The sequence below is a fragment of the Boleophthalmus pectinirostris genome, unplaced genomic scaffold (genome assembly GCF_026225935.1).
Source record: "Boleophthalmus pectinirostris isolate CB_2022bp ecotype Guang Dong unplaced genomic scaffold, ASM2622593v1 HiC_scaffold_15, whole genome shotgun sequence".
NCBI classification, from domain to species: Eukaryota; Metazoa; Chordata; class Actinopteri; order Gobiiformes; family Gobiidae; genus Boleophthalmus; species Boleophthalmus pectinirostris.
The window spans coordinates 34,059,311-34,084,715 of NW_026571070.1; the positions used below are offsets into that span (position 1 = coordinate 34,059,311).

At 41.4% G+C, this 25,405-nt stretch overlaps 1 protein-coding gene across 2 annotated transcripts in view; it reads right to left on the reverse strand.

Moving 5' to 3' along the window:
* Window positions 1-25,405, reverse strand: part of znf438 (zinc finger protein 438) — a 121,445-nt gene that overhangs the window by 88,190 nt on the left and 7,850 nt on the right. For both annotated transcript variants that reach the window (XM_020940741.2, XM_055151102.1), the window contains exon 2: window positions 3,453-3,508. The gene's annotated coding sequence lies outside the window, so the exon portion shown is untranslated. The remainder of the gene's footprint in view (window positions 1-3,452; window positions 3,509-25,405) is intronic.

The window sequence follows — 25,405 nt, forward strand, 5'->3', positions numbered from 1 at the left end:
TTTGTATTGCTGTTGGCCATTAAACATGCTCTTGAGTGCCACTGCTTTATGTCTCATGTTTTACTACTTAATATCTGGGTTTATACACTGTCATTATTTCATTTTCCAGCCTGGGCGCTCTCCGGACTGGAATCTGGTGTGGAGCTCCAGCATAGAGCAGGAGGGGGAATTACCATCAGGGAAAAACTAATGTTATCTCAATAAGGACATGCCCCAACAGGCAGGCGCAATAAACGACATCTGACCACAGAAATGCTAAGAACGAGTCTGCTAATGATCAATGGACTTAAAAACTTTCTACACGTGACGCAACAATCCTGAGAATATTGAGAAAAATGTGTTTGATGACGGTCCAGAGCGAATGGACTTACAGCACAAGATTCAAACAAACAAGTGAAGTCAAACACATGAAGCAAATTACAACTGTAGGGAACAATGTAATTTACAGAATACATTTCTTTTATGCCGGGCGTACACTGTATGATATTTTCGGTCGTGTCCCCAGCTAAAACTGTACGACCAAATCGCAGGGTTTAAAAGTTCACAGCTCATGAATCATGTTCTAACACTGTACGAACCAATGCGACCTGCCTGCACACACTGTACATTCACATAACAACCAGAGTTATTGTTCCAGAAGTAGAAATCCACGGAATTACAAGACGTTAGACATGCGGAGACACAATGCTGATCCAGGCAAAAAAGAGACGCGCTGCCTTGGCAATTTGTGCCATTCTCTGCGCAGACAAGCCAAAAAAGAAGAGACGACGAATCTGGACAAAGAAATGGCTGCGTAGATGTGGGCAGTACGGGTTGTCAGTTCTTCAGACGGAACTGAGAGGTAAGTAGCATCAAGTTTTTCACCAAACTTGTGTTCTGTGTTGTTCGAATAGCTGCACCTCCATGTCCTGTGTCCAAAACACTCGACGGCGCCATTGTCCTCCACAACCTCATATCCTGCTTCCGCTTCTGTGTCCGCACATGCTCAGTCTGACAGATTCTGGCAAATCGGCTCGTGGAACTACTTCAGCAGAGTGAAACCCTCACGAGACGCGACTGGATTTCAAACAAGTTTGATTTTCTTGCAACCTACAAATGCCGATCTGGAGCTGGTCGTGAAGTATTAATCGGTTTTCATTACCCCATGTTTACTACACAAAGCACGACACATGATGAAGCCAAAACAGTCGCACAAGTGAAAAATCGGCTAAAAAAGGGTCAAAAATTGCACAGTGTACGCCCGGCTTTAGAGAATGGAGTATAGTTGCATGAAATGTAAATAGTTTGGAAGTGTTCAAATGTGTGAATATTAAAAAGGTACTACATTACACATACTTGACTCTTGTGAGCTTTAAATTATGTTAGAATCTTGTTTTCTCCTCAAAAACAGACCTGGAGTTGTGTTTTGTTTCATTCACACATGTTTGAGTCACTTTTTAGTCTGTCTACATCTACAAAAAAATCTAAATGCTCTGTTCCACCTTGTGATGTCACGAAGAGGTAGTTTTCAAGTGAACAGCTCCTTTTACCTTTAGTTCAGTAGAGATCGACAATTCCAGGGACGAAATGATCTAAATGATTCTAGTGAAGTTGTATGGAGTGTAAAAACACAATGGAGCACTTCCTCATTTACCACATGACATCACAAGGTGGAGAAGAACTCAGCCTAAATCTGCAGGGTTTGTGTGTTAAATGTGTGTGAATGAAACAAAACACAACTCCAGGTCCATTTGTGATGAGGAAACTACATTAAAGCAGGCCCTTTAAAGTCATCTGAGCAGATTTTTGACGCCAAAATACTTATCCCGATAATCCAAGCAAATATGGAGTTTTTCGTTTTGTCAATATCTCTCATTCCAGGTTAGAGACAGAGAAAAATGATCTTAAAATATTCCAGGAGTAGGACCAAACCAGCGGGATGGTTGGGGTTGGCTGTGATGTGAGGCACTCCTGTAGCAGACATTTAGAGGTCTCTGGTGGGCACTGAAGAGCTCCACATAGCCCTGTTTCCACTGACACTCCACAGAAGTTACACCACACCAGTCCATGCCAGGGCTTATCCACAGAGAAGTGTTCCAGCTCATTATGGCCTCTAACCCTTCTATTTAAACGCTGCAGTAAACATCAGGAAGTTCGGATTTATGGCTCAACAAATGCATCGAAAACAACTCCAGGATTTCAAGGTGAACTATGAAACTTTTCTGCTGGGGAATCCTCTACCTGCTTGTCTCCATGGAGATGTTACTGCTTGGAATGTATCACACTATGGCATTACAGTTTCCACTTTTACATGAGAGCTTTAATTCTGAATAAAACTTAATTACGCTTTAAAAAGACTGTGTAAACACTTAATTCCTAATGAAAGTGATTATTCAGAATTAAACTTAATTCTGAAGTAAGAGTTTGGTTTTGGTTTATTCCGATTTTAAAGCTGAATGAATTTATTCCTGGATCACGTAAACATATATTCTTGTTAAAAATAATGTCGGTGGTTCGGCGCATGCTCGTTGTGTCGCCCTTCTGACACGATCCGGTTGATCCAGCTCCACCAGTCCTGGCTTTGGACTTTGATCCACGTCTCTTTGGATTTGTGAGCGGGATGTGGGAGTGGGCTGAGGTAGAGCAGCCTCACACTCACTTTGTCTTCTTCCTCCTTCTCCTCAGCTGACAGACATGAAGAGTGATGAGACCAGCTCCAGCTGCTACTAATTAAATAAAGGCGATTTAAGGTGTTTTCCAATAATTCCAACCGCAATTCAGAATTATTATTTCCATGTAAACTCCAAGGAGAATATTTGAATTCTGAACTATTTAATTCAGAATTTAAAAAAACATCATGGAAATGTGGCCATTATGGTATCCATTTTGCCTTTATTCAATTATAGGCTTTTGTATGAGAAGTGTGCACTGTTCAGGCTCAGACCACATATCGGACTTTTGCCTGCTTGTCTCAATGGAGAAAGATATGTTTAATGCTGTACTGTGGAACATTATAAAGCAATAACATCTCTATGGAGAAAGATGATGGTGAACCCTCCAACAGAAACTTAACAGAAAGTTATGTTATACATATTATTGCATTATTGTATTTTTTATTTCAAGAAGACATTGTGCTTGTGTTTGCATATAGTAACAATCGATGACACCCGTGTTAAATCTGCATATTGTAAATGACAATATTGATGGGAGCTGCCGTTGCCGTAAACATCATTACAACAAATCAAACTGGAGAGCAAAGTTCGTACGTCACAGTGGAAAACAAAGGTTGATCGGCAATATGGTGTAATGAAAATCAGAGATTAAACTCAAACATGCACGAATGACTCCAAATAAAACTTTGAGTGAGTAAATGGTGAAGGAAAACAACTATAACATGATTAAACATCTGTTTTAACATGACCAATCATGAAAAATAAATAACTTGAGTGAGTAAAATGTAGGAGAGGAGTTACCCTTGGGTGTAGTCGCCGCACCAGTCACTGTGTGCGCCCTTCGTCCATGTTCACTTCTGTAAAAGACAAAACACAAAACGTTTCAGCCAATCAGAAGTGTGTTCTTGGTCTTAGTGTCCCTGGTGATGCACTGCAGTGCATTATTGCTCCTTGCAGGTTTAATATTAGCACTGAACAAGTAGTGCAGGGGAAATACCCATATTTTTCAAATTTTCAATTAGGTTAGAACTATGTTATGTAACCTGGCCTTTTGTGTGCGGTGCCTACATGGCCCTAAGTGCACCCAACAGTCCGGCGCCTCTAATCATTACTGCACAGGCCTGGGTGAAATGGAGCGATGTCTGTGTGACCTGCAGCACTCGCTCCTCTAAATGAACCTCTCAGATGTGAGTCTGTTTGGAATCTGCATGTGGACAGTAAACACAGAGGAGCTCCAAACATGCCTCCAAACATCCTGACAGTACAGCAGCTGTCCAGGAGCACAGACAGGGTTTAGGGCCACACCGATGCCCACACCGATGCCCACACCGATGCCCACACCGATGCCCACACCGATGCCCACACCGATGCCCACACCGATGCCCACACCGATGCCCACACCGATGCCCCTCACACAGAGACACGCTAAACAAGCATTCAGCAGTGTTTTGTCTGTCACAGCAGGCCCTAAAGCACATCCTCCCCTCCAAATCTCTCTTTGTCCTTTTCCCTCACCTCCATCCCTCTCTCCCTCTCTCCCTCTCCCTCCCTCCCCCTCCCTCCTCTCCCTCCCCTCTCTCCCTCCCTCCCTCTCTCCTCCGTTGCACTGGGCCAGATGTCTCATTACTGTAAAACTACACAGAGATGAGGTGTGTACAAGCCAGTGGCCCTCTCTGCCTCCAAACACTCAATTAGCCAGGATGAGCCAGACTGGACCGCACTGAGCTATACGCCCTGCACTGCACTACAGACACACACTCCTCTTAGGCTAAAGAAGGTGGTGAGCTGCACCATACAAGGTGAAATGTAAAGTGTAATATCCTACAATACCTACAATGAATAATTACAATGAATATCAGAGCAATAATCTGTAGCTGATGTGGTGCTCAAACTAAGACAGATGACCTAAACATTCTAACGACCATAAGATGAGAGTGTCTGATCTAAAGCCTGAGCCTAAAGTGGCTTATTTGTCACAAAAAGCATCTGCAAGTGTTTGAAGTTGTAGACAGTGTGGTCAGGGATGGGACAAGACCTCGTGCAACAAGAGGAGATTGTGCACACATGTGCTAAATGATCTGGAGATTTCTGACACAAAAAAGCACCAGTGAGTTACAATCGATTGATTAATCGTTAACAATTTTATATAAAAATTATCATCGTTATTATTACTAATCTGCATAAATAAACTCAAATTTACAACATATAAACCAGAACCCTCTAGAGCCACATCAGCCCGATTGACATTAGAATGTGTTTAATGCAGCTTTGACACATTTGTTTACGTTTCACAAAACTTTAAACCAAATGACTCATTTTAATAAACTGTAAAAGCGGCTCTTCTGTAGGACTAAGGCCATGACTCAGTGGAATATGAGTGTTCTCTCTGTGACAGATTGATGTTGATGATGATGATGGTGAGTGTGTTCTGTGTGTGTTGTGTTAGAGATGGTTCATGTTTTCAAAGAGCAGACGTGTGCAGGTTTAGTGCAGCTCTTTATTTAACATCATTTCACACTCTAAATCCCTATTTATGTTGGTCACTTTATTTATTTTGTCAGACGCAGCCTCGTCTCCTAACGCTATAACACACAGCAACCTACATTCGGTTTGTCGATTAAAAATGAACATGATAGACACAATTCTTAACGATCAATTATCGATTAGTTGACTAATCATGCCCATTCCTAATCCTGAGTACTCAGGCTGTCATCAAATAAAGAAACTCTTGGTGGACTAAAGACGTTCTGCTGATCTTAGTCAAATAAAGTGGGCGTGTGCTGGTGGAGGTGAAAACAGAAGCTGATCGGCGAAATGGTGTCTTGAAAAGAAGCGATTAAAGATCGTTCAATCATGCACAAATCACTCCAAATACAACTCTGAGAGGGTCAATGAGAAGGAAACAACTATGACATGATTAAAAACACACTTTCTTGCAAGCAGGTGTGCTTTAAAAACTGTATAAAAGGTCCATTTTGGTACAGAATCTGACACCACATCATCCATCTCTGTCCAAAACTGTGAGGCTCAAACAAAGAGCTCAAACATAAGGCCGTTACCATCACCATGCCACCCAGGTATACCTAATAAAGTGGCCGGAGGGCATAGATTTGCAATCCAAGAGGAGTGAAACCTTGGCACCATCGAGAAGAGAATTAAGAGACTGTCCTAAAGCTTAGAGATGAGTTACCACAATCTCTTCTACAACGTTTCCTCTGCCAAAGCCCAGCACAGGTACTCCCCCCGCTCGCTCTCATACATTAGCTGTAAAAGCCCCGATAGCGCAGTAGATTTAGCGCTGTAACTGGGCCCGCATTAATCAGCCGAAGAAGCCGGGCCGGGGGAAATAGTGCCGAGTCATGGTGCGGGCGCGGCCAGCTGGACAGCCCCCACCCAGCCCATCGCCATGGCACCCGTCACCTCCTCCTCACCCCTCAGCCCCCCCCCCAGCCCCCCCTCAGCCCTCACATCAGTCACGTTCAGAGGAGCGCCCGCACGCAGTTTAACAAGACATTTATGCGTCAGGGAGCGGCGTTACATAACCATAAAAACATGAGAGCCACAAATCACAGAGGCTTCACCAACACCAGAGAAGTTTGTCTGTGTGCGTCTGTGTGTGTTCATGTGTGTGTGTGTGCGTGTGTGCGCGTGTGTCAGCTGTGTGCCTCGAGGATGGTGCAGACAGGAGGAGGAGCACGGGGACTTGAACATGGGCTTAATGGAGGTATTTAAAGTCCCAAAATAAAGTGACAGGGCTGTTTGATGCTGATAGGATGGAGTGGACGGTGCATACTGAGCGTGGAGAGAAGACTGGGAGATAACAGACTGAGAGGGGTCAGGCTGCAGACGACGGCTGGGGATCATTAAGATGCTGACATGATATATACCTCAATACATGGGCCACGAAACGATACAGTGCAGTATCCATTCAATATGACTTGATACTATACACTTCAACTCAATTCGATACAGTTCAGTAAGTGTTAATGATCAACCCCACAAACATCAGGAATGGTGCATTTATCTTCCATTTCTTGAAGATGAATGAACTTAATTGATTGTGTTTAGTGTCTGTGACTCACTAGAAGAACACATCAAACTGTTCAAGTGGTCAGAGTTTATTCATCTGTAGCTTATACAAGCTCAATATTTACTTGTATAAAAGGACATGTGCAGTTTAACAGCTTTAAATGCTCACAACAGAACTACAACTGTCATCCTAACAGTCTTTGTTTTGATGATGGGGTGTTTCATATGAACTTTGCACATGTAGAGGTTTAACAGTGACAAATATGTTGCATAAACAAGTTTCGCTGCTCGAAACAAGCAACTAAATTGTAGAGCTTTCACAAATTTTGGGACAATATACCAAAAAATACTCCTGGTATTGATATATCGATATACCAGCCTTGATATCAGAGGTACAGCCTTTAAGCATAATCAGTAACTTAGAGAAATGATGCCTATAAATCACTATCAGCACGACACTGACACATGTCAGGACTGAAGAGGCTTTATCAAAGATGGTCCTACAATTCAGTCTAATTTGATTTTAGATGTCAAGATTTATTTAACCTTAATCTGATTAAAAATGTGATGGTGCACTATGGAAATGTCTGTTGGAGCAGATGGAGTAAAATGCTGACAACAGCTGATGGTACTGTACATGTGGAGACCCTGACGTGTTGGACATTCTGTCCCGTAATTCAAAATAAATCATCTATTTGTATCATGGTATAGTGTTCTATTGAAAACAACTCAACATTTATCCATCTACCTGCCCCTCTCCTCAAAAGTGACGTGTACTGCCCGGCTCTGACCTCACTCCTCTCACTCTCCTCGAGACCGGACCCTCCTCCTCACCCTCCTCCTCACCCTCACTCCTCCTCCTCACCCTCCTCCTCACCCCTCCTCCTCACTCTCCTCACTCTCTCTCACCCTCCTCTCACCCTCCTCTCACCCTCCTCACTCACTCCTCTCCTCACTCTCCTCCTCACTCTCCTCTCACCCTCCTCTCACCCTCCTCCTCACTCTCTCCTCACCCTCCTCTCACCTCTCCTCTCACCCTCACCTCTCCTCACCCTCCTCTCACCCTCCTCCTCACTCTCCTCCTCACCCTCCTCTCACCTCCTCCTCCTCCTCACCTCCTCCTCACTCCTCCTCCTCACTCTCCTCACTCCTACCCTCTCCTCCTCCTCACCTCTCTCTCTCACCCTCCTCTCACCCTCCTCTCACTCTCCTCCTCACCCTCCTCCTCACTCTCCTCCTCACTCTCCTCCTCACCCTCCTCTCACCCTCTCTCCTCCTCACTCCTCACCCTCCTCCTCACTCTCCTCCTCCTCCTCCTCCTCCTCACTCTCCTCCTCACTCTCCTCCTCCTCACCTCCTCCTCACTCCTCCTCCTCCCTCTCCTCCTCCTCTACTCCTCACCCTCTCTCCTCCCTCTCCTCCTCACCCTCTCCTCACTCTCCTCCTCACCCTGCTCCTCACTCTCCTCTCACCCTCCTCCTCACTCTCCTCTCACCCTCCTCCTCCTCCCTCTCCTCCTCACCTCTTCTCCTCACTCTCCTCCTCACTCTCTCTCCTCCTCACTCTCCTCCTCACTCTTCTACTCACCCTTCTCCTCACCGTCTCCACTCCTCACTCTCCTCCTCACCCCCCTCCTCACCCCCCTCCTCACCGGCGCCCGGCTCAGGGAGGTCTGTGGTGGCGCTGCGCTGGAGCCCAGGGTCCGGAGAGGCCGGGCCGGCTCCGCTCTGCCCGACACGGAGTCTCTGCGCTGGGGGAACGTCTGAGTAATGGAGGGGTAACTGGAGCCAGCAGAGGGGAGGGCATGAGGCTTAAATCAGAGCGGGGGGGAAAAAGAGGAGAGAGGAGGAGGAGAGGAGACGAGAGAGAGGAGAGGAAAGAGAAAGAGGAGAAAGAAAAGGAAGGGAGAAGAGGAGGAGAGGAGAGGAGGAGAAGAGGGAGAGGAGGAGAGGAAGGGAAAAGAAGAAGAGGAGAGGAATAGAGGAGGGGAGGGGGAGAAGAAGAGGCTGAGAAGAGTTGAAGAGAAGAGGGAAAGAGAAGGAGATGGAAAGAGGAGATGATGAGAAGAGAAGAAGACAGGACAGAAGAGGAGGAAAGAAGGAGAGGAGGGGAAGAGAAGAGAAGAAGAGGAGAAGCAGAGAAGAGGTGAAGAGAGGCGGAGGGGAAAAGGGAAAGAAGAGGAGGGGAAGAGGAGGAGAAGAGGAGTTGAGGAGAACAATGAAAGAGGAGGAGAGGAGAAGAGGTCAAGAAGAGAGGAGGAGAAGAGGGAAAGAGGAGAGAAGGAGAAGAGGAGGAGAGGAGGAGGAGAAGAGGAGAGGAGGAGAGCGTGGGTGGGACTGGTCACGAGCAGAGGGAGTGCTGGACGGACACCAAGTCATCATAATAGTGTCTCCCACAGGACGGTAGAATATTGGAAAAGACTGAAATGTGACAAAGTCTCTTAGTCCTGTGATACATTTATATTACTGCAATATTCTACTCAGGCTTTGGACACAATCACTGTAATTTATATAATAATAAGATGCCTTATTATTATTATTATTATTTAAAGGTGTCTTGTATAACCTTTCTGGTGGAGGGTCCGTCAGATGAGGTTATTCCTTTGTCTGGAAGTTACAGATCAAATCTGTGGAGAGGCGACCCTGCTCACAGTCTGTTTTTGTACTATGAAACCACCTGTGTAAATGTAAGATAGAGCAGTTTAAGGTCACACTGTGGAACATTCCAGGCAGAACAATGACATATCCACAGTAACAAGCAGGTGACGGACCCCCAACCAGAAAGTTACATAATGCACCTTTAAAGCCCAATTTATGGTTGTGTGTCAAATGGTCTGCGTTGCCGTGAGCCCCCTCCAGAGCGTCTGCATCGACCAGCATGCACCTCGGAAATTTTGTAACTACATGTCGAAATGATGCAGACAATAAAGGCTGTGACTGGTCCTCTCTACATCCGCTCTACATACATTTTTGGTGTGAGATAGTATTTTGACCCCCATAGTATTATATTATATATTTCTTTAGTAGTTACTTATCTGATCATTATTTCTCATGTCATTTACTTTTATTAGATATTACTACATATTCACTTTCTTTTAAGGTATTTTAAGGAATGTTTTGATGGATAATGACTTGGTATTTTTTGTAAATGTAAAGTATGTAGGTGAGCTACTTGAATGTATCTGACTATAATAAACATATTGGGGGTCAGATTACTATAGCCGTAGGATTTTGACTTCCTTTATATAAAACAGATCATCGTCAATATTCAACTAACATGACTTCTTACTTTACATCATAATAAGTATAATAAACATATTGGGGTTTAAATACATCAATATGTTTTAATTTGAAGATATAGTATTAATATTCAAAGTTTTTCTATAAAATTCAAGTTCTTTATTAATAAAATATAGATTTTCATGGGGGGTCAATATTCTATTAGGGGGGTCAACATACCATAATCGGATTCTGACCCTGGGGTCAAAATCCTATATGGTATGTTGACCCTGGGGTCACTGCAATCCTATACCACACCGGTACTCTGCGTTCCAGCTTTTGTACAAACATTTTCACAAAAATGCCAGTTTTAAATCCTCGCCTCCAAGTGTTGTGGCACTGAATTATTTCGTGGAGAATAGACCTCGACACAGATCCATAAATCAAAAACAATGGCGACAAGACAACGGCAGCAGTGTGAGTTGAGTTGATGCAGAACTGTAATTCAGTTTTAAGATTAATTAAGGTTAATTTATGTTATTTTACTTTTTTATTTACTACAAAACTCCATTTATCTTATGTTTTGTCTTCTGTCTGTATCTACGAAGTGGAAACTAGTAAATAAAGACAAAACACTGACTCAGAAGGTGTGTCCAAACTTTTGACTGGTGGTGTCCATAAAAATAAATGAACCCTGCATGCTTCGCCCATATGCTCCTAGACTCCTAAATTATAGAAATTACAGTTTAGGGCTGGAAATGTACTTGAAAATCAAATTAGGAGATGCTCTTTGCAGATAGCTAAATGCCCAAGCTATTAAAGCCTGTAGGCTAAACCTCAAATACCAAGGAAAATCCATCCTTCATTTTCCGTAGAGCCAATATAGTAATGATTGTGTTTGGAGAATGGGTGGGCGGGCCCCGTGGAGCCTACGGCGTGGGCCTGGCTTCATATTCACCCGCTCCAGACACACTAAACACATGACGGGAGCCCAAAATGAGTTACACTGTCCCCCTCTACCCATCTCTCTACCTCTCTTCTACCTCTTTTCCATCTCTCAACTTCTTCCCCATCCCTCTGCTTCTTCTCCATCTCTCAGTCTGATCCACACAGCTCCGAGCACAGAGCAGGCATCAGTACACAGGCCATGTTTACCCAGCATTCATCTGTGCAAGTGTGACTTTGGGAGGTAAGCTGATTACACGAGACAAAGGCCACAGAAAGACAAAAACATGAGCAGTTTGAGGAGGGAACTGGAGGGGAACGTAAGACAACTACCAGCTGTCAGAGAACCTGCTAGGACAATGATACAGCAGGACGTTTAGCACAGGGTTTAAATTATAACTGAGGTACTTTCAGACTTTTATCATTTATTTACTTTTACATCAGATGGATTCAACATGTTATAGTCAAATACTGGTTTAATAAAAAAATAATCAAGTGTACATTACTGTATATCAAAACAACTAACCACCCAACCATCATGAGGGTCACCATATCCTCCTCTCTGGACTGACTAAAACACTGGAAAACACATCGACAGTGACATAATGAAATGTAATATCAGTACTCAAACTGTATCCACAGTAGTAGTAGTATTTCCAAATGTGTTTTATTTCAGACAGAGGTGTAGATGTCTTGATGTTGTCAGATAATGTAGTTAGAAACCATAAGAACAACTTATAAAGCTCTTCTGTGAGGCATTATGAAGGGTTTCAGTTTTCAACACCACAGCCTCTGTGTGAAATAGGGATGGGCATTTGATTACATTTTCATAATCGATCTTCAGGAGAATTAACGATCGATTATCGATTAATCATTAACGTTTTTTATATTAAAATGTATCATCATTATTACTACTATCTGCACTACTAATCTGCATAAATAAATTCAACTTTATGACATATAAACCGTAACCACTCTAGAGCCACATCAGCCCGTTTGACATTATCATGTGTTTAATGCAGTTTTGTGCAAGTCTCACAGAAACAAAACTTAAAACCACATGGCGAATTTGCATAAATTAAGCAAAGAAAAAAAACAGCTCTTGTGCACTGATGCGATATTTGCATTTGTCAAAATCAGGACACCGTACAGGGGGGTGGGAGGTTGGGCCTCGTCATCGACATTGCGCGACTCTCATCTCTGGACACAGAAACATATGTGCTGCTTTGTACACTGTGCACATGGCCTCACACTTGTCCCGAACGCAACGGAAAGCGTGGATTTCTTGTACAAGTCATCGTTAAATACATATTTGTGCTTCGGCACGTTGCAGACTGACCGAATGTTTCTGTTTGTGTCTCGCTCCTTCTGAGTGCAGAGACACATGTACAGACTCCTGTTTAGTCACGCTACACACAGCAACCTACATTCGGTTTGTCAATTAAAATGAACGTAATTGATGAAATTCTTAATGATCAATTATCAATTAATCGACTAATCGCGCCAATCCCTAGTGTGAAACTTTGAATAAAGTGTGTGGATTATGTCAAACACATACCTTTGAAAAACACATTTTGAAACAAGAGAAATTATCTAATGAGCTAATCAATAAATCGACCAGGCCAGAAACAAGTTCATCCATTACTGATAAATTAGTTGACATTATTTTCAATTTTACAATAAGTGTATGTAATAAGAGTACAGATTTGAGAGTCTCAAATCTGCCAAACAAATTCATCTACAGGTACGAATAAAGCAACCTAACCTAACCTAACCTAACCCTCAAATTAAATTTTGATGAAAACATATTTTGTCTGCACATTCACTCAGGATGTCTTCAAGCACCATCACTTGAGCTTTGTCTGGTTCAAACTGAGTAAAAATCTCACACTCACAGGCCTTTTTAGAAGAACTGCTACATTAATCAATTAGCAGATGAATCGTTAGTTGCAGCTCTACAAAATACACTCAGACTATCACGCTACAGTAAAGCCATTTGATCATTAAAACATTTGTCTTCTTCAGATCACTGCCTCAGCCGGGTTCAAACCATTCCAGACTTGTGCACTCTTTAAACTGCCTCAGTTCTGGGTTACAAAGAACCCTGCAGCTACATTATGGTACAAATGGCACCACTTGGAACATAGTGTTTTGCTCAAGGGCACCCCAGCAGCATCACAAGAACGACCTCGCCAGAAAAGCCCTGCTGCTCAAGGCTACATCCAGACCTGCTTTTTACTGGCTGATTTTGGACCTAGCAGCCAGTCCCACTTTTCTTCAATGTATTCACCCATAAAAATGAAGAGTAGGAACTGTGCTAAAAAGGACAGAAAAGAATACGACAGCATCTACAGAACCAAGGAGGGCTGTCGTCAAGTTAGGACTTGTGCTGCCGATCGATTAGGCTCTCAGTACTCTTCTGTATCTATCTGGCCCACACTGCGCTCACAAGACCAGACCTACAGGCGGAACTCTGCAAAAACTACTATTCTGCACACCACAACAACCACAACAACAACCGCCACATCATTTATTTAATTTTACATCAGATCCCCTTCGGTTTCCACTGCCCACCATTACCCAAAGATGAACAACATTATCAGTAGGGCTGGGTATCATTCAAAAGTTGTCGATATGATATATACCTCGATACATAGGACACGATACGATACATATCTCCATACAGTGCACTTTTGGTTTGATACGATGTACTTCAAATCGATTTGATACAGTTCGATAAATAATAAAGTCTAAATCATGGCTGTGATAGTAAAAGTCTTTGTTAAACCACTTTTTGTGCAAAGTTCATATGAAACACAAACATTTTAATCCTCAACACAGTGAAAATGTCCAATGTGTTCTGTCCTTCTGCTGAACAAGCAACAAAACTGTAGCGCTGTAACAAAATAATTTAGTAAAATATACCAAAAAATACAATATATCAGAGATATATCGATACAGCAGCCCCCGATATTGATACTGCATTATCACCTTAAACAATCAATATTTCAATATTTTTGCACACCTCTAATTATTAGCCAAGAGTAAGTATTGAACCAGCTACCTTCTGGTTTGAAGGTAAACTTGGAGTCAAATACTGGTCTAATAAGAAAAGAATTCCAAGTGTACTTTACTGTATATCATAAAAACTAACCACCCAGCCATCAAGAGGGTCACCACATCATCCTCTCTGGACTGACTAAAACACTGGAAAACACATTGACACTGACATCATCAATTGTAGTATGAATATTCAAAACTGTATCCACAGTATTAGTAGTATTTCCAAATGTCTTGTATTTCAGACAGAGGTGAGAGGTTGTCTTGATGCTGCAGTTAGAAACCTAATGCAGTTAGAAACCATTGCACATGCACATGCACCACAACTGCTGCACATCCCCTAACGAGATGTGCAGTAGTTTCATTAGTGGGATGCACACTGTTTGTGAAAGCGCTCTGAAGGGGGAGTGACTTAGCATGGAAAGTAAAGGAAGAGGAGACTCAGAGCATTCAAAAACTGTTAAAATGAATTAAACATGTTAATACGATGTTTTCTCTGAATATAACATTTTCAGAACAATAAAGGTAACATGGTGATTGAAATATGTGATATGTTAACCGCCATAGAAACTATCACCCACAATCGCAAGACAAATATCGGATATTGGTATTGGCTCAAAAAAATCCATATTAAGATCGACTGTAAATGAAGGTAGGTGCATTTTTGTTTTAAATTAACCAAATTTATGGAGCAATCTTTTTCTCATATTGTCCAGGACTACACAGGACTACACAAGACTACACAAGACTACACAAGACTACACAAGACTACACAAGACTACACAGGACTACACAAGACTACACAGGACTACACAAGACTACACAACTACTACACAGGACTACACAGGACTACACAAGACTACACAAGACTACACAGACTACACAGGACTACACAAGACTACACAAGACTACACAAGACTACACAGGACTACACAGGACTACACAGTACACAGACTACACAGACTACACAGGACTACACAGGACTACACAGGAGGACTACACAGGACTACACAGGACTACATACACACAGGACTACACAGGACTACACAGGACTACACAAGACTACACAAGACTACACAGGACTACACAAGACTACACAGGACTACACAGACTACACAAGACTACACAGGACTACACAGGACTACACAGGACTACACAGGACTACACAAGACTACACAGGACTACACAGGACTACACAAGGACTACACACACATACACAGACTACACACTACACAGGACTACACAGGACTACACAAGACTACACAAGACTACACAGACTACACAGGACTACACACACTACACAAGACTACACAAGACTACACAGGACTACTACACAGGACTACACAGGACTACACAAGACTACACAAGGACTACACAAGACTACACAGACTACACAAGACTACACAGGACTACACAGGACTACACAGGACTACACAGACTACACAGACTACACAGGACTACACAGGACTACACAGGACTACACAAGACTACACAAGACTACACAGGACTACACAGGACTACACAGGACTACACAGGACTACACAGGACTACACAGGACTACACAGGACTACACAGGACTACACACACAGGACTACACAGGACACAGGACTACACAGGACTACACAACACACTACACAGGACTACACAGGACTACACAGGACTACACAGGACTACAGGACTACACAGGACTACACAGGACTACACAGGACTACACAAGACTACACAGACTACACAGGACTACACACTAGACTACACAGGACTACACAGGACTACACAGGACTACACAGGACTACACAGGACTACACAAGGACTACACAAGACTACTACACAGGACTACACAGACTACACAGACTACACAGGACTACACACAGACTACACAGGACTACACAACTACATACACAGGACTACACAGGACTACACAAGGACTACACAAGACTACACAAGACTACACACACTACACAGACTACACAGACTACACAAGGACTACACAGGACTACACAAGACTACACAAGACTACACAAGACTACACAAGACTACACAACTACACAAGACTACACACAGGACTACACAGGACTACACAGACTACACAGGACTACACACAGACTACACAGGACTACACACAGGACTACACCGGACTACACACAGACTACACAAGACTACACAAGACTACACAACTACACAGGACTACACAGGACTACACAGACTACACAAGACTACACAGGACTACACAGGACTACACAGACTACACTACACAGGACTACACAGGACTACACCGGACTACACAAGACTACACAAGACTACACAAGACTACACAAGACTACACAGGACTACAGTCACAAAGTCTCCATTAGGGACGCACTGATATGATACTGGGAACAGCAGCGGCGTTGAAAACTATTAAGAAATTTAGATGGATCGGATATCGGCTCCAAGATATCAGTTCAACTGATATCCTGTTTCGTAGGGGTGTGCATTGCCTTGAGTCCAACGATATGATACATATCATGATTCGCATGTCACGATTCAATATATCACAATATATCCTGATACTAAAACAATGATGATATATTGCAATTTATCAATAATTATTTCTAATAATATAGTCAAATACACCTTCAAGAGGACACAATTCATGAGAACACTGAATATAACTAATGAATTTTTATGAAAAATATTATTTTAAAAATCAATTCGGATCCATTTTGAATTGATTCAAGAATTGTGCAATGAAGTATCACGATATATCACTATATCGAGTTTTTCTTACCCCCCTACTATTTTGTCTATAAATTGGTCTGATAAGTTGATTTACTTGACAATGTTGGCCCAAATCATCTCACAATATTATTAAAGGTAGTTACTTTAAATCACTGTTACAAACATTTTTTTTTACCATATGCTGTTTGTGTTTAAAAGAAAATGTATTATATTTTCACTCTCTGCTCTAGTATCGGTTGATATCGTTTATTGGCATACTTAAATCCACAGTATCGACATCAGGATCGAAACAGAAAAAGTTGGATCATTGTGTATAGTCTCCATTAGAGCCGATGTTCATTCAGACCTTCTTGGAACCAAGTGAAGACCTAAAGTTTGTTCGGAGAAGAGCTCTGCAGACATTACCCGACCACATCCCGGCCTCTCCCTCCACAATATGGCCGACATCCATTATTCAGGCTGGAGATGCACTTTCCCTGTTCCTCTTTTGCTTTTAACACAAACACGCCGGCTGCTTAGAATTCAGGTGCGGCCGAAAAACTCCAGCGACGCCAACTCCAGCCCGCGCTAATGAAGTGAATTAGCGGATGGACGTTTGTAAAACCTGGTAAAAGGCACGCTGAGGTGGCTCTGTGATGATGTGAGATGGAGGGGCATGCTAATTGAGCTGCTAATGCCTACGGAGCAGTGGTAATGACACAAAAGTAGGCCAAGTGGAGAGGAGACGGGCCTGCAAGAGGAATGAATGATTAAACATGCAAAAGGAGGAGAAGGGGAATAATAAAACACAGGGATTTTGAAACACACCGCTCTGCTCCGGTACAAAGAGAGCTGTGTCTCAGGTGTTAAGAGTAAACCAGAGGAAAAAGGCACTTTCACAGACAAAAGAAGTAGAACCTCCACATTTGTACAGAGAGAGACTTCAAATGTGGGGAACAAATAGTAGATATGTATTGTGTTATGAGCAGGACGATGGTCTCAGGACTGGCACACACTCACACACACTCATACACACACACTCACACACACACACACTCTCACACACACTCTCACACACACACTCTCACACACACTCACACTCTCACACTCACTCACACTCACTCACACTCACTCACACTCACTCACACTCACTCACACTCACACTCACACTCACACACTCACACACTCACACACACACACTCACACACACACACTCACACTCACACACACACACACTCACACACACACACACACTCACACACACTCACACACTCACACACACTCATACACACACACTCACTCTCACACACACTCACACACACTCACACACACACACTCACACACACTCACACACACTCACACACACTCACACACACTCACTCACACACACTCACTCACACACACTCACACACACACACACACTCACACACACACTCACACACACACTCACACACACTCACACACTCACACACTCACACACACACTCACACACACACTCACTCACACACACTCACACACAGTCACACACACTCACACACACTCACACAAGGATTCACCACAGGAACTAGGGTTGTTTAAGGTGCAACTTTTCTAGCACAGGGTCCATCACCTACTTGTCTCCATGGAGATGTTATCACTTTGCCATGTGGTATAGGATTTTGACCCTGCGGTGAGGTGACTTCCGGGGTCAAAATACTACATGGTATGTTGACCCCGGGGTCAGAATCCTATTCACGAGCTCAGACCACACCAACAAGGACATGGTGTGAAGAAGTTTATTGATAATGTACGAAGCGGGGCAGAGATGACTGGGTTGAGACTCTAGGTGGGGGCTCCGTCTCAATCTTCAATTGGCCCAGCTGGAACGGGACTGTTGAAGGGGTCTTATGACTGAAAGACAAAATAGTGGATGGGAGGGTGGGGTCCAGTTAACCGAGACAAACTGGGATGATGGGACAGGCTGCTACATACAGGCTTCTGGGAAATTCAAGGTGTGGTCGAGGTGAGTTGTGGTTCGCTTGGTGAGAGGAGAGTGCGGCTGAGGCGTGGTCCTGCTCCTGAATCTCAATTCATCATATTAACTACATTTATGGTATGTTGACCCCCCTATAGAATATTCACCTTCCCATGAAAATCTATACTTTATTAATAAAGAACTTGAATTCTATAGAAAAACTTTGAATATTAAAACTATATCTGCAAATTAAATCATATTGACATATTTAAAAGTGTTTTTTGAAGAACTCAGATGCATTTTTTATGTCGATTATAACTTTTGAATGTTAAAAATGACTTAGTTGTTTAAACATATTTGACTGAAAATGAGATAAGTAGTTATTAATTAGTTATATCAACCAATCAATCAACAACTTTATTAATCCCAAAGGGCATTTCAGTTTGCACATTTCTGGTTGTGCACAATCTATAAATAATAAAAGAAAGACAGACAGACACGGTACATTCACCGTACTGTATTACATACAGCGATGTATAATGATTTAGAATCTTGTTCAAATAGACAGGCTGATCAGTTGAGTAGTTAAACAGGGGAAACCTTTGACTATAATAATCTGACACCCAATATGTTTATTATAACACAACATGACTAAATTCATGGTCATTATTCTTACAAACCATTGCCTAAATTGACATTATGATGAAGGATTATCTGAACAGAGCAAACTAAAAATTAAAACTATGTAAAATACAATATAAAAGTGACAGGATTGCTGCGTATATGCAAGTTTAACTAGAAAAGCACTCAGAGAGCGCAGACATCCGCCATTTTTTATATAAATTGCGATAAAATCAGTCTTCTGGATCAGATCCGGATCAGCCTTTGGAATATGAAAGAGGATCCCATTGTCCATCCCTGAGTCAAATTTCATGGGGTTTGGTCAATAATTAACCAAGATATTGAGAAACAAAATTTTTGGCCCCATTTACCACAATGTTAACAAAAATTTCAAAGTGATCCAGAATCCAGGATTTCTTCTGGATCACCCCCAAAATGCAAATCAGTTCTTCCTTTTCACATTTCCAACAAATTCTGAAAATTTCATCCAAATCGGTCCATAACTTTTTGAGTTATGTTGCTAACAGACAAACAAACAGACAAACGCCGGCAAAAACATAACCTCCTTGACGGGGGTAATAAATACGTTACATTTACACAAAATACCAAGTCATTCTAAATCAAAACATTCCTTAAAATACCTTAAGAGAAAGTGAATATGTAGCAAAATATAATAAAAGTAAATGACATGAGAAATAATTATCATAAAAGTAACAACTAAAGAAAAAAAGTAAGGGGAGTCAAAATCCTATAGGGGGTCACTTTACTATAGCACTATGTTCACCCCGGGGTCAATGTACTATCTCACAGCGGAATGTTCCATGGCATGACAGATACAGTATGTTTACTCTCTACCGTGGAACATCCTGAGTCCTATTCACACAGGATTAGTTTGACCTTTGGACCTATGGTGAGTTGTAATATTTGCAGAGGATGTCTGAGATCTTAATCCAGTGCAAATGCGCCATGCTTTGTAATTTGTAAAAAGAAAACTTCCGCCGCATTTTTCACCAAACACAGACGTCTAGTGATGATACTAGTCCAGTGTGAATCTGCATCTCAGTGTTTGTTGTTGTAATTGCTCTTTTTCTATCTCTTTCTTTTCTTTCTGCATTCTTTTCTCTTTCAATCTCAGTCAGTTTCAGTAAAATAGAGTCATTTACGGACTTCGTGAATGTGCAAGTAACACAAAGGTGGGGTGGTAATTTGCAAATTACCAGACGTCCCCATGTTGTACTTATATCATGCGAATAGGGCCTAGACAAAGCAACAACATCTCTAGGAAAACAAGCAGGTGATGGACACGCCACTAGAAAAGTTGCACAATGCACCTTTAGAAGTATTGAAAATTAGATACTAATCAACAGGTCTGGGTATCATTCAGAAGTTGCCGATACGATACAAGCCTCGATACATAGGCCACATTACAATACATATATCGATACATAGGCCATGATACGATACATACATACAGATACAGTGATCTTACGATTTGATACAATTTAATACAACATATATCTCATTTTGATTCAATATGGTTCAAAAATAATGGCCAAATCACGGCTGTGATATTAAAAGTCTTTGTTTAATCTTTAAAACAGTGAAAATGTCAAATGTGTCGCATAAGTTTCTTTTCACTAAACAAGCAATAAAACTGTAGCTGTAACAACATAATTTAGTAAAATATACCAAACAATACTTGGCAATATATCGATACAGCAGCCCACGATAACGATACTATATCATCACTAGGGCTGTGCAAAGATAATGAAATATCGATATATCGTATCATTTAATGTGATGATACAGTATCGATATCATGGGCTGCTGTATCGATATATCGGCAAGAATATTTTTTTGGTACATTTTACAAAATTATTTTGTTACAGAGCTACAGTTTTTTGCTTGTGTAGAGGCAGGAAACTTGTTTATGAGACACATTTGACATTTTGACACAGTTTTGATGATTAAAATGTTTGTGTTTCATGTGAACTTGGCACAAGAAGTGGTTTAACAAAGACTTTTAGGGTCACAGTCATGATTTAGCCTTTATTTTTTATTGTCGTATCGAATCGTAAGCTCACTGTATCATGATATGTATCGTATCGTGGCCTATGTATCGAGGTATGTATCGTATCGGCGACTTCTCAATGATACCCAGCCCTAATCACCACATTAAACTATACGATATATCGATATTTCAATATTTTTGCACACCTGTACTAATCAATGGTAAAACTAGTATCAAAACTAGAAAAGCAGTCAGAGAGCGCAGACCTCCGCCAAGGACTACCCCCATTTTTTATATAAATTGTGATAAAATCAGTCTTCTGGATCAGATTTGGATCAGCCTTTGGAATATGAAAGAGGATCCCACTGTCCATCCCTGAGTCAAATTTCATGGGGTTTTGTCAATAATTAACTGAGATATTGAGAAACAAAATTTTTGGCCCCATTTACCACAATGTTAACTACAATTTCAAAGTGATTCAGAATCCAGGATTTCTTCCGGATCACCCCCAAAATGAAATCAGTTCTTCCTTTTCACATTTCCAACAAATCCTGAAAATTTCATCAAAATCGGTCCATAACTTTGTCTGTTTGTTTGTTTGTTAGCAACATAACTCAAAAACGCCGGCAAAAACATAACCTCCTTGGCGGAGGTAACTACTCATTTGAGCAGGTATTAAAACTAAAAAAGCAGGGATGGGACAAGATCTCGTGCAACAAGATCTCGCGAGACAAAACTGCCACAAGATTGTGCACACATTTCCCCCCTGAATTCACCTTTAGCTTGTACAGAAAAGAGTTAAGAGCTGGTGAGTTATACAATTTGAGAAGCTGCAGTTTCAAAAAGCAGGACTACATAACCGCAAAAGCCAAAATTGGGAAATGGATTGCACTACTTCTTATTTATTACAAATTATGTCAAATTCTTGTCTCATTCTCATAGACCCAGACTTCTGGTGTGTCGCTTCTCATGAAAATTGTGTCTCATCCTACCCCTATTTAAAAAAAACACTCATGCTAGTCTTTTGTGATGTTACAAACTACTTAAAAATGCAGAGGCCACTGAAAGCAGCACAAACTTAGATCGAGGCGTTTTTGACCAGAAAGTTACAGATTTACCTAGTTTGCACTAAAGTTGCCAAAAAAGTACTACCAACTGTAAAACTGCTATTAAAACAAAGTGGATTTAGAGTTTAGTTCCATTTTAAAGACCGGTATATATATAACGGTGTAAAAAGGCTCCAGCTAACTCACTCTATGCATTCTCTTTTCTGCTGCGCTCCATAGAAATCTTTATAATCTTAATAAAATAATTTGTTGACTAAGACACCACTGACCAATTAATGGACTCGCAGTAGATTCTTGAGTTATCTCTTAGTGGCATATAAAAACACAAACAGGTGCTTCTGGCATATTGTCCACATCAACACACAGAAACAATGCATCGATTTGTCAAACATGGTTTAGGTTCATGTCAGTTTGAAAAGACATAACTGAAAGTGTAAGATGATCCAAACAGTACTGGGAAATGATGTATTATTATAGGTTTACATGTTTTATTTTGTGTATAGGTTTATCTCAAATGTACATCTACCCAAAGATATGGAGGAGCAGGCAGACTTCTTACAAAAAATGTTCTTTGAGGTGTTCTTTTGCTTCTTGTGTGTCATTACATTATCCTCTCAGCTTTACTTTGTTCACTTCTTCCTTCAGATGTCCACAAAAACAACACATTCAAGTAGAGCAACGCCTGGGTTAGTGCTCACGCCTCATTGCAACACCATCCAGGGTTTAGGGGCAACAATATTTTTTAGTCAAAATGGACCTTTTGGAAGCTTTTGGTAAATGATGACGTCACGATCCCGTCATCGCCAGGGTCCTCCGATGCAGCGAAGCCTGCAGCCCTCGATCTAGCCTCCACAGACCACAAGAGCGTTGCCAAAATGGGACAGGTGTAGCCTACAGAGTTGCTCCCGTCACCCAGCAACTGAGACACGCACCACAGATTATGCACACAGATCAATAACAAAGATTACGTTTACACTGAAACAAATTCACGTATCACCGTATCAGAAACGATCTGCGTCCAGACACGTTGTTTCTGTGTCCGTAAATCTTCCCTATCCACACAGCTTTGTGCATATTTGTTTACGCTTTACAGAAACGAAACTTAAAACCACATGACTCATTTGCATAAACTAAACGCAAAAAAATTGCTCGCTCTTGTGCACTGATGTGGTTCAGCTTCTGTTGGACTAAAGGGCACGACTCAGTAGAATATATTAGGGGTGTGCAAAAATATGTGATGATACTGTATCGATATCTCACCAGGACTATTTTTACGTGTGTTTTACCTAATTATTTTGTTACAGCTACAGTTTTGTTGCTTGTGGAGTGAAAGGAAACTCATTTATACAACACATTGACATTTTGACACTGTTTTGAGGATTAAAATGTTTGTGTTTCATGTGAACTTGGCACAAGAAGTGGTTTAACAAAGACTTTTAGGGTCACAGTCATGATTTAACCTTTATTTTTTATTGTCGTATCGAATCGTAAGCTCACTGTATCATGATATGTATCATATCGTGGCCTATGTATCGAGGTATGTATCGTATCGGCAACTTCTCAATGATACCCAGCCCTAATCACCACATTAAACTATACGATATATCGATATTTCTATATTTTTGCACACCTGTACTAATCAATGGTAAAACTAGTATCAAAACTAGAAAAGCAGTCAGAGAGCGCAGACCTCCGCCAAGGACTACCCCCATTTTTTTATATAAATAGTGATAAAATCAGTCTTCTGGATCAGATTCGGATCAGCCTTTGGAATATGAAAGAGGATCCCATTGTCCATCCCTGAGTCAAATTTCATGGGGTTTGATCAATAATTAACTGAGATATTGAGAAACAAAATCTTTGGCCCCATTTACCACAATGTTAACTACAATTTCAAAGTGATTCAGAATCCAGGATTTCTTCCAGATCACCCCCAAAATGAAATCAGTTCTTCCTTTTCACATTTCCAACAAATCCTGAAAATTTCATCAAAATCGGTCCATAACTTTGTCTGTTTGTTTGTTTGTCTGTTGGCAACATAACTCTAAAAACGCCGGCAAAAACATAACCTCCTTGGCGGAGGTAACTACTCATTTGAGCAGGTATTAAAACTAAAAAAGCAGGGATGGGACAAGATCTCGTGCTACAAGATCTCGCGAGACAAAACTGCCACAAGATTGTGCACACATTTCCCCCCTGAATTCACCTTTAGCTTGTACAGAAAAGAGTTAAGAGCTGGTGAGTTATACAATTTGAGAAGCTGCAGTTTCAAAAAGCACAGCCATGGTTTAGCTTTTATTTTTTATTGAACTTGAATCGAATCGATTAGAATTATATCATATCGAATCGAAAGTGCACTGTATCGGTATATGTATTGTATTGTGGCCTGTGTATCGAGGTATGTATCGTATCGGCAACTTCTTAATGATACCCAGAATATATAGCTTCTTTCTGTGACTTGTGTTTAACTTTTGCCAAACAAAACGGCTATATTTCTGGGATACATCTAAAATCAGCTAAATTATCTTAAAGTTTAAAAAACAGTGATGAGATCTGCATTATTAAATATTATTATCATTGTTACAGCATCACGTACAGGTGTGACAGATGTATTACATCGTTTTCACTCAGTGCTCTGTTGTCGTGTGGATGTGAGTATTTACTGATCCGGCACGTGTGTGGACGCAAATTTTTTTCAACCCGTAAAGAAAAAAATCCAGGAGCGTTGTCGTGTGGACGTAGCCTTAGAATCTGCTTGTTCTGCTAGTGTCTGGGTGGGTACCTTGGTTTGCCCCGTCAACCTAAAACAGGGGTCTCCAACCATTTTCCTCCGGTGAGCTGCTTTTATAAAATGAAAATGCCAGAGAGCTGCTAGTTTTAGCAGTCACAAGAAATTGAGCAAATTCTCCATCAAAACATTCCTTAAAATACCTTAAAAGAAAGTGAATATGTAGTAATATATAATAAAAGTAAATGGCATGAGAAACAATGATCAGATAAGTAACTACTAGAGAAAAAAGTAAGGGGGGTCACTTTACTATAGCACTATGTTCACCCCGGGGTCAAAATACTATCTCACAGCGGAATGTTCCATGGCATGACAGATCCAGTATGTTTACTCTCTACCGTGGAACATCCTGAGTCCTATTCAC